Below are 17,669 nucleotides of genomic sequence, written 5' to 3'. Positions count from 1 at the left end.
TATATGTCATATATGCATATATATTCATATATGTAGAAAAGAGAAAGAGAAAGCATGAGAGAATCAGTGAGATCCTGGCAGAAAATAATCAACAAATAGTAGTTGCAGCTATTATTAGTTGTCTTCTTCCTGTCATCCACTCCCAACAAAAGTTCATTCTGATGACAAATATTACTGACAAATATTTACTGCAATGTGCCAGAGACTGTGCTAGGAGTCACAGAAACATCGCCCACACTCCTGTTGGTATTTCTAATATCCTCTGTAACATTAATAGCATAGAACAAGGGTATAAAATGGGGGTTCTGGATTAAAATAATCTGAGTTCTAATCCCAACCATACCACTTCCTAGTTATGTGATTTGTGAGAGTATTGCTTAATTCACTGATAAGTATTTATCTCCCATGGTAAATGTTCAATAAATGTTAGCTATTATTCAGTGTAATTGACCCAGTGACCCTAACAAGGGTTTCAGCCTGAATTTGGGGAGCTGTGGTTAGATGATCTCAAAGCTTTCTTCTAGTCCAAAAGTTTATGATTTTTTATATTCAGTAGAACATCCATTGGGGAGAGATCAGAAAGAATGACCAACAACATTTTTTAGGAGAAAGACATTTCACAAAACTGAATTCACAATGGTAGGTTCTAATTCTTCCAAATGGGGAGAAATCACCCTTTGGGAGCTCACAGACTAACTCGTACCTTTTTTTTTTTTGAGGAAGATTAGCCCTGAGCTAACTGCTGCCAATCCTCCTCTTTTTGCTGAGGAAGACTGGCCCTGAGCTAACATCTGTGCCCATCTTCCTCTACTTTATATGTGGGATGCCTACCACAGCATGGCTTGCCAAGCGGTGCCCTGACCACACCCAGGATCTGAATTGGTGAACCCCGGGCCACGGAAGCCCAACATGCGCACTTAACCGCTGTGCCACCAGGCCGGCCCCTAACTCATACTTTTGATATGAGCAGAAGCAGGAAAAAACAAGCAACTCATGGAGTGATAAACATGATACAAACACTACAAATGCTAAATATGTATATTCAGTCCTTCCTGAGGGTGGGTGCTTCCTGGTTTTCACTGGAGGGACAGACAGTGTTCAAAAGCTCAAACTCTGGAGTCAGGCAGATCTGGGTTTGAATCTCAACTTGGTTCCTTATCAGCTATGTGACCCTGGGCAAGTTGCTTTTAAACTCTTTTTGCCTCAGCTTCCTCTTCTGCAAAACACAGATAGTAACAGTAACTATCTAAGGAACTGTACTCAATACAGTGCTGACATAGTAAATACTCAATAAAAGAAAATTATTATTATCTGACAAATGGCACCCTGTGGATGAGTGACAAGTTTCCATTCTCAAAAGATGACACTGTCTTCCTTTTCTGACTTGAGGCTCCTCATGGGTGGAGCCTGGTCTCTGCCTTCATAAGTTAGGCATTATGCTCCCTTGTCACCTCGGGAAATTCTTTAGAAGGGAGGTATCTCCTCCATCAGACTTGGGACTCCACAAGGCTGGAACTACCTCTCTTCCTCAGAGGTGGGAACAGCAGGACCTCGGCATCAGTCTCAGATGGACCCTGTCTCTTCCATCAGCCTGAGGGTTCCCAGAGGTGTGTGTGGCTTGCTCCCCTCCAGGCCGCTTGATGTAGGACTGATTCCTTTTTCTCCTCTTCCTTCAGGCCCAGGAGACAAGAGAGAGGAATGTGCCACTTCAGCGCCCTCCCTCCCTCCCCCGCCGCCCCCCTCCCCCGCCGCCCCCCCTCCCCCGCAGAAGGAAGGAGTAAGCCGAAGCTTGGTCCTAGGGGGCCTGGGATCCCAGCCTGAAGGGTCCCGCAATTCAGGGGCTCTGAGGAAGTGTCGAGGAGGCTCTTAGGAGCCTGTTTCGAGCTCTAGGGGCCAATGGGTGAGCGTGGAGGGATGTTCCAGAAGCGACGTGAGGGAGCATTTTATGTGGATGTGGGGTAGGCGGTGCGTCCGGGTAACTAATGGCAACTGGACGGGCTGAGCCCGCTCTGCAGGAGCTCTCCGATGAAGAAAAACTACGACTCCCAGAATGCCCCAGGGCTCAGCCCGACTTTCCCGCCTGCCCACTGGCTGCCGGTCGGGCGAGCGGCAAGGCGGATTGGTCGCGCCGGTGCGGGTCTCCCCCACTAGCAGGTTAGTGGGCGCCACCGGCAGCAGACGTTGACCGGGCGCGGGGCGTGGGGGGACCCGGCTCGCCATTCTGGAAACGGCCTGGCGCCGACTCCGTAGCGTAGCCGCCGGCTGGGAAGCGCGGGCCGGGGGCGGAGACTGCGTGGCGCAGGCGCGGTGCTGGGCTTCTCCTGGGTCCCCAGACAGCTGGAGGAGATAAACAGAGGAGGAGGAGGGAGGGGAGTGCGTGTGTGAGAGCGCGCGAGGGAGTGTGAGTGTGTGTGCGCGCGGGTGTGAGGCTGTGCGCAGGGGCGGGCGGAGGCGCTGTCCGGCCTCGGCCAGGCGCCAGGCGGGGAGCATGGGAAGGGGCTAGAGCTGCCCAGGCCCCCCAGCCCCCTCCCCGGGATCCGCGCCCCCGCTCCCGGGAGAGGGGCCGGGCCCCCCGGACGGACATGGGCTCCTGAAGTTGCGCCGCCGCTGGTCCTGGGAAGAGGCCTGACAGGTACGGGTTGCCGCCGCCCCCTGTCCTCCGCGGCCGCCGAGGCGAGGACCCGCTCCCGCAGCCCCGACACACGGGCCGCCAGCGCTGGGCCGGCCCTAGTCCTGCCGGCCCGGGGGTCTGAACCTGCCCGCTTCGGGACTCCGGGATGTCCCGAGAGGGGGCAGGCCTCGCCGGGGCGGAGGGCAGAGCGGGCTGGGGTCGGGATAGGGACGGAGGGCTAGCCGGGACGTCGGGGGAGGCTCTGCCAACGGAGAGGTGGAAGTCGTCCCATCACGGGACTTTTTTGCGGAGTTTTTGTTTGACATCTGATCTGGCTCCGGTCTCAGGAAGAAGGGGGCAGGTGGAAGTGCCGGGAGGGCAACGTAGACCTGACCTGCTCACTTGGTTTCCTCTGTGTGTGTGTGTCTGTCCGTCCGTCGGTCCGTCCGTGTCCAGGCTTCTGGCAGCTGCAGATGCCTTCAGTGGCCCATCCTGGCACTAAACTGAACTCTGCCAAGGTGTTTCCACCAGGCGACTGTGGCGCTGTACAAAGGGCCTTTACTTGGGAACGGGCTTTTCAGTGCCCATTTCAAAGGGTAAATAGGAAGTGTAGAGTAGAAGAGAGACTGCGAACCAGCAGGATCCAATTCTCGTTTCTGAAAGCTGCAGTGGGACGCCTTCTTGCCAGCCAGGTTGAATTTGCTTAGTGCCCTCTGGCTCTCTTCTGCAGGTGTACTACTAGGGTCTCTAGGAAAGAGGTACCGGGACTTATGACTAATATCTAACAGCCTAATTTGACTATTTTCCCCGAAGTCCTTTTCTTCTATGACTTTCTTTAACTTCCTGGAGTAGTGGTAGAGCAACTTTAAAGTTTTCCTCTCAAGTTATGAGTTTAGAAGCCTGGTAGGGTGGCTGTAGCTTCCTCATTCTTCCGAAGGATGGGGTAGATGATCAGGGTGAAGTGTTGCCTTTTAACGAAGACTGAAACAGTTTTGAGAGGAAAACTATTCTGAGGGCGCCTCCTGACTCAGACGTTATGAAATCCCCTCCTAGGGCACAAGTATGCCCAGTGGCCTGCACTAAGCTTTTCTGTACCTTACGGTCCTTGGGTGGCCAGTCTGTTAACTGAGGTGAAGGAACTATTTAAGGCTATTTCTGGTTTGAGTTCTGGCTTATTCTTCCTTATAATGTTTATATTTTTAATTGAATTGAATCTTGGCTGTTGAGTATAATAACCAGATCCTCTTTCACAAACCAAGGAGTAACTAGTAGGCTCCTTTGGGCTGCGTCTGAGACTAACAATGGATTTCTTCAGTGCAGGTTGTTGTATTTCATTGACAGGTGGGAAACAAACTTTTCTGCCATAGTTTGTGATCATACTGCTTTAATTCTGGGGTCCTGCTATCCTTCCCTCTTTAGACCTCTTTGGAGATACTTATGTTCAAGTCACATCTCAATTTGTAGAAGCAGTTCTTTGGGTCAACTCTGCAGAATAACTGAACAACAATCCGTGTTTCTACCTGGGAGTCCTTCCCTTGAGGTCACTGAAGGAAAGAGAATATGTGTAATGATTATGGCGATGGTGTTAACATTGATGATTTGCCAGTTTTGAGTTTGAGAGTTGTCACAGAGCTGACAACTTTTCTACCTGGAAGGGAACTCAGTATTGACTCATGAGACATCATTTGTAGAATATTTCCACATACCTGAACTTGAGGATCTGGAAGGATACAACTGAAGACCTTGAAGCCCTCTGCTAAACATCTGTGGATCCTGATGGTCCAACTGTTAGGAAGACCCGGAACTGTGGTTTTAATTATTCCTTAATTCTTTTTCTTTTTCTCCTCTCCTTTTTGAATTAGGGAATGTGGCCTGCATGTGCAGTCCTGGGTCTCAGAGAGGGAGTCATAGACAACATGTAATATGGTAATACTCACCTTTTCTTTTGGGTCACTGGTTTAGTGATCCATCCTATTTCCTTTCTTCTTTGATCCTCACCTTTCCAGATTCTCCACTGCATCTTTGGGCTGCCATTGCAGATGGACCCACATAACTCCTAGGCTGTGCTTTCTTTTTAGCTATCTAAGAAGAAAGCTCTTCAAAAACCCAAGCCCTGGAAGTTGCCATCTGAAACCAATCCCTTGGTATTACACTTAATTCTGACTAATTTACTTTGAGAGATATTTACTAATTGGAATACATCCTAAAAAGTGACTGGCATTTATTGAAGGCCTGGTATATGTTGGGCTCTTTGCTGGATAGTGTTTTTACTTTATCTAATTTAACCCTCATGACTGCCCTGTGAGGTGAAAATCATTTTCCCTATTATACAGATGAAGATACAGGTTCAGAGAGGTTAAATAACTTGCTTAAGGTCTCACAGCTAGTAAGGGAGAGGATCAGAATTCAAACCCAGGTCTGACTCCTCTGGGACTGTGATACATGAGGATGAGCTGAAAGGACCAAAGCTAAAAGCCTAGGAGAACACCATACCTGCCTTCAAATACTTGAAGAACTGTCATGTGGAAAGGGAACTGGACTTTCTCTGTGTCGTTTTGGAAGGAGTACTAGGATCAAAGGACAGAAATTCTGAGAGGTAGACATTGGCTTGATAGCAGAGAATTTGGCTTTCTAAAAACAAAATGGGCTGCCTTGTGAGGGAGTGAGTTACCTGTCATTGGAGGTATTCAAGAAGAGGCTTTGCCAATGCCACTTCTTATCAAGAATATGGTAGAGGAGTTCATCCTTCTGCAGGTAATCGGACTAAGTGGTCTTTTAGTATTTTAAATTCTTTTATTATGTGGAAATGATATCAAACTTCTGTCATTTTGATCTGTAAAAAACTAACATGTATTAAATACTTACTTTGTGCGAGGCACTTGCTAGACAGATTTCCTACAATATCTCATTTAATCCTCAGAAATTCCCTATGAGGTAGGTATTGTCATTATCCCCACTTTACAAATGAGGAAACTGAGGCTCCAGAAAGTAAAAAAATATATATATGCTGGAGGTTACATAGCTAACATTTGAACCTGTGTCTGCACCTTCTTAGCTGTGTCACGTGGGGTAAATCACATGTCCTCTTGGAGCTACAGTTTCCTCATCTGTGAAATAAGACTTATGACAGCACCTAACTTACAATGAGTTTTTGAGGACTAAATGATGTAATGTATGCTTTTCACTAGACCTCACTGATTGCCCTCAAGAGCCTGTGTTTGGGGGTAAGGAGGTTCCACTTTGGCACTTTTAAGGTGAATTCGGGCCTCACTGAAACTGTGAGAGTTCTGGGGCTTGTTCTTTGTGCTGTTAATAATAGCTGCCTACTGCTTGAAGGGCTTTGTGGTGTTAGTGACTAATACCTTAAAAACTTGAGGCCTGAATAAGAGGCGGATTTAGCCAACAGGTTGGAGTACAGGAGACTGTGTCAAAGGCCTTGTGGAAAGGAAATTCTCACCCTACTGTAGCATCAGATTCAGGGATCACTATTTGCATTTTTATATTTAATGTCTTAGGATGAACAAGGTCACAACTGCTAGAGCTGTGACAGACGTGCATGCCAAGAATAATAACCCTTAATCCCTGTAGCCATCTGGGGAGGTTATTAACCCCATTTTCTTGGGGAGGGGGATGGACCAGAATCAGACCTTGCCCAGGTAGCTATCAGGGGCTCTCTGAGGCAGTGTTAGGATCAGGACCTTGATAAAATTTTGTCCTTGTTCATAACTCCCAGATTCTACTTTCAGAAAGCATAAAACTGTGCTTATCCCCGAACTTTTTAGGGAGACTTTCTTGGAATGGGAATCAGGCGTTTCTGGTCAGGCAGCTTCATCAGTTGAGGCCCGAGTGTTTGGATGCCGATGACTTACCTGCTTCCCTCCTGAGTCAGACGTCTGGATATAACACAGCTGAAATTAAATTAGAAAGGAGGCATTTCCAATTGATTGGTTTAGCTTTCCTTGACCTTTCTGCTAGGAGTAAAGTTAGAGGGTGAAATGTCAAAGGCTTCCCTGTGAGAGATAATTAAATCATGGTGGGATCCGGAAGGATGCAAGTTAAAGCCAGAATCCAAGACTGTGGATGCTCTTAAATACAGTGAGAGAGGACAGCATTATCAAAATATGCTCCCTTTTCTCTTTCTGTTCCCTTCTACTACCTTAAGGTAATTGTGGCCCTAGGAGAAGGCAGATAAATTAGCTATGATCACTGAAAAGCAAAGTTCTGAAAACTTCAAGGAACATTTTTCACAAAGCTCAAATGGCGATACAGAACCCACTCAGGCAGAGAAGACATCAAGGTGAGTTTTCATCCAGAGCCTTCTAGAAAGTGAAGCATTTCCTAGGATGGACTTCCACAGAGAAGTCCCAAATGGGGGCTCATTTGAGCCAGGAACCCCAAAGATGACAAAGAACTTTTCCAAAAATACTTTGCTGTTGGGCCTGTCGTATCAACCACACGTTTCCCAGATGCTGTCCTTGTGCCAACTTAGTCCATGACCCTGAAATGCACTCTTTAATTTTGTGTTTGAGACCAGCAGAGTCGAAGTGATTTTGATTCCTTAGTTTAATCCTGAGGAATGGTGAGAGACAAAGTTTCTTTTAGGCGAGACAGCATGGACATGGTCTGATTAAAGAAAGTAATAGTAACTATCTTTTAGTGGCCAACAGCCTGGGCCCTGGAGTTAAACTATCTAGTTTGACTCTCCATTTAATAAATGTAGCTTGGGGCAAATTAACTTCTCTGTGCCTCAGATCCTTTATCTGTAAAATGGGAATAATAATAGTACCTATCTCATGAAGTTGTTGTGAGGAATCTGTCAGATAACACTTGTAAAATGCTTAGACTATTCAGTAAGTATTATTTACCAGGCTCAGTGTCAGGCTTTTTACATGTGTGGCTCTTCCTTTCCTCATTACTCTGCAAAGGTAGGCGTCATCCCTGTTTTACAGATTAGGAAACTGGTGTTTAGAAGTGCTGTCTCACAGAAAGTAGGTGGCAGAACTGGGATTTGAAGCTTAAGTCTGTGGGACTCCATGGCCCCACTCTTTTTGTTTTATTATGCTAGTTCCAGTGAGCTTTATGCATTGGAACTGCACTTTTTTCTCTTCTATAGGATTGCTCCAGTAGGAAAACCACCACAAATAGAGTGAAAGGAAACTTGCGTACATCTTTTGCATAATTCAGAATGTTGAAAGGGGGTCAGTTGTCACTCGGGCTGGGGGCACTCCCTGCAGTGGGAGGCAGCATGTCCAGAGGAAAGAGAATACAGATGGCTTGGGTTCCATCTCCAGTCTACTGCTACCCAGCAGTGTGTCCTTAGAATCATAGGCTAGTGGCATTGGAAGGGGTTTTGTAGGTCATCTCAGAGTCTGCCGCTCGTTTTACAGGTGGAGAAATAGGCTGAGAGAGTGAAATGCCTCACTCAGGGTCATACAGCCAGTAGGAGGCAGAGCCTGGTCTGGAGCACAAGACCCTAGATCCTAGTCCAGTGCTTTTCCTCAGTACCACATAGCATCGTGCTTCAGTTCTCCCTTGTTAAATGGGGATGATAGTAGCTTTCCAGCTTCCTCACAGGATTGTTGTGAAGTTCAAATTAAAAGCATGAATGAAAGCACTCTGATAGTTATAAAACACTATCTAAATGCAAGGTAGTCACGCTGTTGTTCCTTCAGCAAGAGTTTATTGGCACCTGCTAGCCCACATCACTCCTTGGAGACCTAGGAGGACCAATAGATGAATCAGATGAAGAGCTGACCCTTAGGATGCTTTTAGTCTTTTAAGGAAGAAAAGTCACATAAACAGTTACAGTTCAAGGTAGGAGACAGATGAAGGAAAGGGTGAGAACTAAATTTTCTTTGCATAAGTTGTGATTTTGAGGTAGAGAAAAGAAGAAAGGGTTTGGAGGCTTTTCTTTCTTTTTTATAATTGCAATATAGTTCACATACCATAAAATCTACCCTTTTGATGTGTACAGTTCTGCACTTTTTAATATATTCACCAAGTTGTGCGACCATCACCACTATGTAATTCCAGAGCATTTTCCTCACCCTCGAAAAGAAACTCATATCCTCCAGCTATCACTGCCCACCCGCAATCACTCCCATCTTCCCCCTCAATCCTAGGCAACCACTAATCTACTTTCTATTTCTATAGCTTTTCCTATTCTTGGCATTTCAGATAAATGGATTCTTACAATGTGTGGCTTTTTTGTCTGGCTTCTTTCAATTAGCATAATGTTTTTGTTTCATCCATGTTGTAGCATGATTCAGTACTTTATTACTTTTTATGGCTGAATAATATTCTATTACATGGATATACCACATTTTATTTATCCATTGATGGACATTGGGTTGTTTCTGCTTCAGGGCTGTTATAACCAGTGCTGCTATGAGTGAACATTCATATACAAATTTTCATGTGGACATATATTTTCATTTCTCTTGGGTAGGTACCTAGGAGTGGAATTTCTGAGTCATGTGGCAGCTCTGTGTCTCACTTTTTAGGGGGAAGCTTTTTTTAAACAATTTTTTCTTATTACAAGTGATACTGTCACTCACACTTAGTAAGTATTACGGTGTGCCAGTTATCCTATGTAACCATCACAGCAGCCTATGAGGTAGGTACTGTTATTATCTCATGTAACAGATGAAAGTTTTTATTGAAGTGTTTCTTGAGCTCTTACCACATGGCAGGTATTGTGCTAAGTACTATGCAATGCATTAGCTCATTTAATGTTCCAAATAACTCTGTGAGATAGCTGTTATTACATATACCTACATTGCAGGTTCAGAAAACCCTAGGAGCGGGGCTGGCCCCATGGCCAAGTGGTTAACTTCACATGCTCTGCTTTGGTGGCCCAGGGTTTCGTGGTTCCAATCCTGGGCGTGGACCTGGCAGTGTTCATCAAACCATCTTGAGGCAGTGTCCCACATAGCACAACTAGAAGGACCTACAACTAGAATATACAACTATGTACTGGGGGGCTTTGGGGAGAAGGGAAAAAAAAACGAAGATTGGCAACAGATGTTAGCTCAGGGCCAATCTTAAAAAAAACCCAAAAACCCAGGAGGGGCCGGCCTGGTGGCACAGCAGTTAAGTTCTCATGTTCTGCTTGGCGGCCTGGGGTTCTCAGGTTTGGATCCCGGGTGCAGACCTACGTGCCGTTTGTCAAACCTTGTTGTGGCAGGCATCCCACATAAAATAGAGGAAGATGGGCACAGCTCTTAGCTCAGGACCAGTCTCTTCCTCAGCAGAAAGAGAATTGGCAGCAGATGTTACCCAAGGCTAATCTTCCAAAGGGGGAAAAAAAAACCCAGGAGCTTAGAGAAGGTAAATAATTTTGCCCAATATCACACAGCATAGCATGTGGTAGAGCCAGATTCAAACTCAAGTTCCTTTCAGTCCAAAGCTGGTTCCTAACTGCTATTTCTACATTATTATAAAAATAATAAATTTTAGCAGTAGAATACTTGGAAAATACAGAGGAACAGAAAGAAAAGAATATTGCCTGTTTTCTTACCAGAGAGATAACCACTGGCTAGCATTTTTGGTGCATATCCTTCTTGTCATAGCATTATAGGTATGTTGACTTTTTGGTTTGTCTTTTTACCCCCCAAGGCTGGAATGTCTATTTATGTGTTGAACCTGGTTTTCTAACTATGTGATTAATGGTTTTCCATTTCATTAATCAATCTTCCATGTTTTGAATGACTCTATGATAGGAAAGAAGGATTTTTGGACTTTATTAGAGAGAATTCCAAATATATACAAAATAAATAGAACAGTATATTGAACCCCCATGCACTCATCATCCTATTTCAACAACTGTCAACATTCTGCCATTCTTGTTTCATCTATACCTCCCCTGCTTTCCACCTCCCATTCTATTTTTTAGTTGAAATTTACAAACATTAAAATCCGCTAATCTTGACTGTACAATTTTTACAAATGGATATACCCATGTAACCAGTATTTCCAATACCATGTAACCCATCTTCCCATCAGTATATCGAACCTTTCTCTCCCTCAAGGAAGTTCTCAGATCTCCTATCCTTGTCAATCTCCATGCCCCCAGGCAACACTTCTGATTTTTTTTTTAACTGTAATTTTGTTTGTTCTAGAACTTATTATAAATGTAGTCATACAGTATATATGTTTTTATGTCTCGCTTCTCTTGCTCAGAATCTATGAGATTCATCCATTGTTGCCAGTATCAGTAGTTTCTTTGTTTTTTTATGTATGTATAATAATTTGTTGGGATATAATTCATATACTATACAATTCACCCACTTAAAGTGTATAATTCAGTGATTTTTAGTATACTCATAGATGTGTGTAACAATCACCAGTCAATTTTAGAACATATTCATCATCTCAAAAAAAATCCTGAACCACAATGAAATACCACTTTGCACCTGTTAGAATGGCTATAATGGGGGGAGGGGGGAAGCACTTGTTGGTGACGATGTAGAGATATAGAACCCTTGTTCGTTGCTGGTGAGAAGGTAAAACGGTACACCTGCCGTGGAAAACTGTTTGACGATTCCTTAAAAAGTTAAAAATACTATATGACCCAGCAATTCCACTCCTAGATATATACCCAAAACAATTTAAAACAGGTACTCAAACAGGTACTTTTACACAAATGTTCGTAGAAGCACTGTTCACAACAGCCAATGAATGAATGGATAAACACAATGTGGCATATCAGTGCAATGGAATAATAGCCATAAAAAGGAATGAAATACTGATACATACTACAACATGGATGAACCTCAAAATGTATACTAAGTGAAAGAAGCCGGACAGAAAAGACCATGTGTTGAAAGGTTCCATTTATATGAAATATTTTGAATGGGTAAATTGATAGATACAGAAAGTAAGTTGGGGATTGCCCGGTGCTGAGGGGAGGAGGGACTAAGGACTAACTATTTAATGGATATAGACTTTTCTTTTGGGGTGATAGAAATGCTTTGGAACTAGCTGGAGGTGATAGTTGCACAACATTGTGAATGTACTAAATACCACTGAGTTTTACACTTTCAAATGATTAATTTTATGTTACCTGAATTTCACTTACATTTTTTTTAAAAAAAGGAAACATATCCTTTAGCTGTCATCCTTCTATCCCCCAAACCCTCCAACCTCAAGAAACCACAAATCTACTTTCTTTGCTATAGATTTGCTTATTCTGGGTATTTCCTAGAGATGGAATTATATGATATGTGGTCTTCTTTCAGTTAGCATAGCGTTTTCAAAGTTCATCTGTGTTGTAGCATGTAGCAGTACTTCATTCCTTTTTATGGCCAAATAACATTCCGTTGTATGTATATACCACATTATGTTTATCCATTCATCAGTTGTTGGACATTTGGGCTGTTTCCACTTTTTAGCTATTATGAATAATACTTTTAGCTACTGTAATAATGCCCCCCCATCCTACAGTGGAATCCCCAATGTCAGCATTGTCTCTGTGGTAGGAAAGGAAGTAAGGGAGAAATATTGTAACCATGCAGCTGAGCATAGATAATAGGAGTTAATCAGGTCTTAGTAGAATTCAGATTTGGCCAACATCTGTTGAGCATGTACTACAATCCAGGTACTATCATGTACTTTCGTATATATTTCATCATTCATTCCTCACAACAACCCATTGAAGTAGGTTAGCATCCCAGTTTTACGAATGAGGAAACTGAAACTCAGAAAGGTTAAGTAACTTCCCTAAGGAGGTGCCAATTGGCCCAGTGAGGGGGCTAGAATTCAGGCCCAGGTGCCTAAGTATATTAAGTTTGCTTCTTTTCCTGCTACATTATCCAGAGCCCAAGAAAGGACTGTGGCACACCTGAAATGGGTGGTTTCTCATGTTTGTTTGGATATTACCATTCAATCCTTGGTTCCATATGCGTAATCTTCACTGGGTGTACTTTGTTCTAAGGCTTGTTGACCTCAGACTATTATATTACTGGTACCCTTTGCATTATGAAGTAGATTAATTCCTCCAAATCAAGCTGTTAATTGAATTTTGTTTTCTTATTAGCTTCCTTTATAATAGTAGACATATGCCCATGGAAGAAAGTTTCCCAGTAGCCTAGGTTAAAAGTTTGTGGAAGGGATGGGGTTAAGTGGTGATATGTTAGGCATTTTAGGACTCCAGGCATAGAATACCTTTTGGGAGGTGTAACATCTGCATAGCAGCTCATATTTTCTTTATAACATTATGTCATATGTTTTTCTCTGTGCCTTAGGTATTTTTATATTTTTCATATTCCCAACACCCAGAAACTGGCTTCCTCCTTCCTCCTTTTCGTTGAGTATCAACTGGAGCTGGCCTGCAATATTCTAAAGTACAGTACATGCCATTCTTAAACCTCTGTACTCTAGCTAGAGAAAGTTTTTATTGAGCTTTCGTGTTCTGAAAACAAATTAACCCTCAATGTTGTTAAATCTTTAAGTGTGAAAATAAGGGTCTATTCAGTTAGTGCTATCTTTAGAATGAAGAATATACATTAAAAGTTGCTTGTGGTGTGTTTAAGTTCTCATTTTCCTTAGTGGTTTCCAAGTTGTCCTTTTTATTCTACTGTCATGTTTAGTTTGTTTTCTGCAGTGTCATTTTTGTACTTTGTTTTAAGTTGGATGAATAAATGAGTATAAACAAGATTTAATTTATTATTCCATGCTGTTCTTTCTCAGTTTACTGTCCTAGCTATCTATTTTGGTCATTTGGTTAAATTAGCCTTTTTTAGTCCCTCTATGGAGTTCTGATTACAGTAGCTTTGGTGCCATTGGCATTCAGTTAATGACGACTATATTGTGTGCTCTTGAAGAGAAGGATCTGTGTTTGTCTTGTTCTTTGCCATATTTTCGAAGTCCGCCACAGTGCCTGGGACAATAGGCATTGAAAATTTTATCTTATGGATTCTTGAAGTCACTTATTTCAGTTTTTTTCCTTCTCAGCAGAACCAAATATTATGTAATTTGCATACTGCACCCGAGATAGAAATCCCCTTGATAGAGTCTTTTCTAGTGTTTAATCGTATATATAACTTCCTTTGCCAGTTCCAAATCTTTCATTCATATCATTCCACGTCTATGAGTTCTTTACTCTGTAGAATTGACTATTTCAGAGCCCTCCTTGAAATAATGCTTTTAAAATCTGGCCATGATTAAACCTTCTCATATTAAAATAACTGTTCATTTATTTATCTGATTATTTATATTTGAGAGATTTTTGGACTGAAATATGAAACTAGTTGTGCTCCTTGGTAGATCTGAGAGTGTTTCCCCCCGATATGAACCCTTTAAATAATCTCTTCGTAGAAGTGTTTCCAGTTACGCTTGTCTGCTTGTAAAAGTTTGTGGAAAGGCATTGAATCCCTGTTTCCTTGAGAGGGGAGAAGGTAGCCGTGCTCCAAAAAGAGCTGTCTGCCAGGATGCCATCATTTCTTCTCAGGATGGGAACAGAAATGTTCACCAAAATGCTAACTGAACAATAGTTATATTAAATTTGACATTTTGGGGGCTGGCCCCATGGCCGAATGGTTAAGTTCGCATGCTCCACTGCAGGTGGCCCAGTGTTTCGTCAGTTCAAATCCTGGGCGCGGACATGGCACTACTCATCAAACCACCCTGAGGCAGCATCCCACATGCCACAACTAGAAGGACCCACAATGAAGAATATACAACTATGCACCAGGGAGCTTTGGGGAGAAAAAAGGAAAAAAGTAAAATCTTTAAAAAAATTAATAAATTTGACATTTTGGTATTTTAAATCTCTGCCTACCAGTCTGATATTGTTTTAAATCCCAGTTTCCTTCTTGCCATTTACCTGAATTGTGTTGGTTTTTTGCTTGTCTGGTTTCTCTGCTTTATCCTCCTCTTGTTCCTTTTAGTATTTTCAAGCCGCACACCAATCTTAGCTAAAGCGCCTTGCCTTTGATTCTGTGCTGTCTTGGTATAGATACTATGTCTTCCATCTCAGTATTCCCCCATGTCTAGCACAGTGCTTGGTACTTGGTAAATACTCAGTGAATGTTTTAAGAAAATTAATGAATGAGTAGTGACAATTTAGTTGGCTCTTTTGGTGGATTCTCATGGTGATCATTACTCTAAGAATTACATACCATGATGGTTAAAAGTGCATACAGCTCTGGGTTTGAATGCCTGCTCCAGCTCCAGTCTATTAGCTGTGTGACATAGTGAAAATTGTTTCATGTCCACGACTCTATTTCCTTATCTACAAAACGATGATAGTAACAGCATCTACCATACAAGCTTTTTGAACCAGTCTTCCTCTACAGCCTTAGCACTGGTTGTTCTCTTTCCTCAGAAGGGTCTCCCATGGTTCTTTGCGACTTCTTGTTATTCATGTTGCTCCTTGAATGTCATCTTCTCAGAGAGCCCCTTTGTATCAGGCAAGATTTGTACTTGTGAGCAACAGAAACCAACCTCAGCTGATTATTGAAAGGATAGTAGGGAAACTCACAAAATATCAGAGAAGGCCACAAAGCCAGGCTTGAAGAATGGGCTCGAACAAGGGAAACTGGGAAGCAGCCAGGACCCACAGCCAAAATCATTCACAGAACCAGTCCATGAGGTCATTGCTGCCACTTATACAGCTTACACCACTACCACCAGCTGACTGGACCTTAATGGCCACTATAGCCACTCCTTGCTGCTATCGTGGACTCTCCGTGGTCCTCTTATTCTTTGATCCCAGATCCCAATTAAGGTCTGGGGCTGATGTGTCTGGTTGCCATAGCCAGGGCCGTATACACGCACTCTAGCTGCAAGCAAGCCTCAGAAAGAGAATCTTAGTCTCCACCGTTCTCACTTCATAGTGGAAAGGCGCTATGCCTCCCACCAGACTCATTAGATGGGAAATTCCCAAAATACAGGAAGGGATTCAGATGCTAAGCAGCCAGAAAACTGCACGGATGTGCACTACATCTTCTTTGACCTCCAGTCTAAAAGTAGCCCATCAGTCACTCTTGTATCAACCTGTTTTATTTTCATCGTAGCACTTCTCATTACTGGATATATTCTTATTTCATTTGTATTATCATTCATTATCTGTCCCCTCTAGAATGCTAGAATGTAAGTACCATGAGAGTAAGGAATTTGCCTGTTTTGTTCACTGCTGAATCCCCTGGGCCTGGAATAGTACCTGGCATATAGTGGAAGCTTCTTGTGCTCATTTGTTGAATGAATGACCATAAAGCACTAAGCACAATTCCTGGTACATAGTAAGTGCATAATATTTGGCAACTTACTATTTCTTAGCAGATAAAAGTATTTTTATTCTTTTCAAAATAGAATTAAACAAAAAACTTTTTACTTAACATTATTTCATTTGACTTTCCCAGAAGTCTTCTAAGGAAAAGGATGTTGGGGTAGAGAGTGAGGCTGTTTCTGGTGAAGCATGCGTGGCCCCTTCAGTGCTTGTTCCAGCGCCTCCTGTGCCTGGGAGTCACAGGAGTGAGTACTGACTTGGAGAGATGGAGGCTTGACCAAGGCCACGTGCTGGTGTTAATACCAGATATGCTCACTGACTTTGGTGTTCTTTCCACTCTGAGCCTTACCCCATATTCTTGGTGATTGTGAGGGAAGTTACTGTTGTTGTTTTGGCTCTGACCGTTATATCACAAACCAGAACCATAAACACAATTGCAGGCCATTGTTTACTTTATGTCAGTTTGTTCAAATTCACATTTTTAATTTGATGGCCAAAGGCCCTTGGAAAAGCCATCATGAAACTGTAGTTGTTCTCAGTTGACATCCCTTGATGTTCTTGGTGCTCCCAGGTTTTGTGATCCTAGGTAGTGTTAGTGACTTCCATATCTCCTTGGTAATGCTCACTAAGATGCAGTGCTGATAGCTTCCACATTTTAAGGGAAGGTTCTTGCCCTTTTAAGAACCTATGATCCCAAAACAGATCATGGAGGCATAAGCCCCAAAGAACTTTGACTGAATACGAACATCAGGCAGCAAGTTCTTTATTGTCCTACTGTGTGCCTGGCACTAAAGAAAAAAAATCCGCAATAACGTGGTGTTTATATAGAGAGTTTCCTTTTGTAGGTTAAATGCCAAAGGAAAGGAAGGAGTCTGCCCACAGATCAGGTGGAGAAAGGTGTGATTTCAGGAAGCTGGGCATCTGCAGGAGGCCAGCTGATGGAAAGCCAGAGGCAGGAGATCCAGCAGTGGCCTCGGGAGGTCTTGCTGGCTTGGGAGGGTTGACAGAGAGGCCTGGTGGGCCTTGAGAGCCATCATCACCGTACAAAGGGCCATCATGGGGAAGAAAGACTAGACCTTCTATGTGGCTCTAGAGGTGGAACCGGGACCAAAAGGTGGAAATAAACAGGTGACAGAACTTTATTTTAAAAGCTGATGGTTTATTTTTTCCGCCTGATTACAAAATTAATGTGCTTTTTTAGAAAAAATTTGAAAACTTCATAAAGTAAAAGGAAAAATGTCAGTCATACTATTATCCAAAGACGGCTATTATTATTTTTTATTTTTATTTTTGTGTGTGTGAGGAAGATTGGCCCTGAGCTAACATCTATTGCCAGTCTTCCACTTTTTGCTTGAGGAAGATTGTCACTGAGCTAACATCTGTGCCAACCTTCCTCTGTTTTATGTGGGATGCCACCACAGCGTGGCTTGATGAGCGGTGCTAGGTCCACGCTGGGGATCCGAACCTGTGAACCCCAGGCCGCTGAAGCAGAGTGCACGAACTTAACCACTACACCACTGGGCCGGCCCCTATATTTCCTTTCTTAAACATAGCTGTGATAATTTTGTTTATTGAAAAAGCATCATGTTATTATATAAACGTTTGTTGGGATGTAAGCATTTTTCCTTCGTAAGTAGCATTTCTAATGCTGTGTAATATCATATGGCTATACCTTATTTGGCTGTTCCTCTATCATTGGAAACTTGGGTGTTTTTAATTTTTTTGCTGTTACGAAATCTGTGATGGGTATGCTTGGGTGTGCAACTTTTCTGTTTCTTATATTTTGTGTTTTCTTATGGTAAATTATCAGAAATGAGGTTACTAGGTCTT

General features: G+C 43.0%; 1 protein-coding gene across 5 annotated transcripts in view; it reads left to right on the top strand.

The window, feature by feature from the left end:
• The first annotated feature begins 1,603 nt into the window (after positions 1-1,603).
• The window catches only part of WDTC1 (WD and tetratricopeptide repeats 1), a 63,120-nt gene continuing 47,054 nt past the window's right edge, over positions 1,604-17,669 (top strand). Inside the window, exons 1-2 of one of the 5 annotated variants that reach the window (XM_008519458.2) lie at positions 2,227-2,632; positions 6,774-6,908. The gene's annotated coding sequence lies outside the window, so the exon portion shown is untranslated. Of the gene's footprint in view, positions 2,633-6,773; positions 6,909-17,669 lie in introns of all 5 variants that reach the window. The other 4 variants (XM_070597248.1, XM_070597239.1, XM_008519457.2 and 1 more) reach the window with 4 other exon arrangements.

This window comes from Equus przewalskii, chromosome 2, assembly GCF_037783145.1.
Source record: "Equus przewalskii isolate Varuska chromosome 2, EquPr2, whole genome shotgun sequence".
Taxonomy (NCBI): Eukaryota; Metazoa; Chordata; class Mammalia; order Perissodactyla; family Equidae; genus Equus; species Equus przewalskii.
The sequence above is the reverse complement of the archived record's forward strand: the minus strand, read 5'-3'. Positions and strand labels throughout refer to the sequence as shown.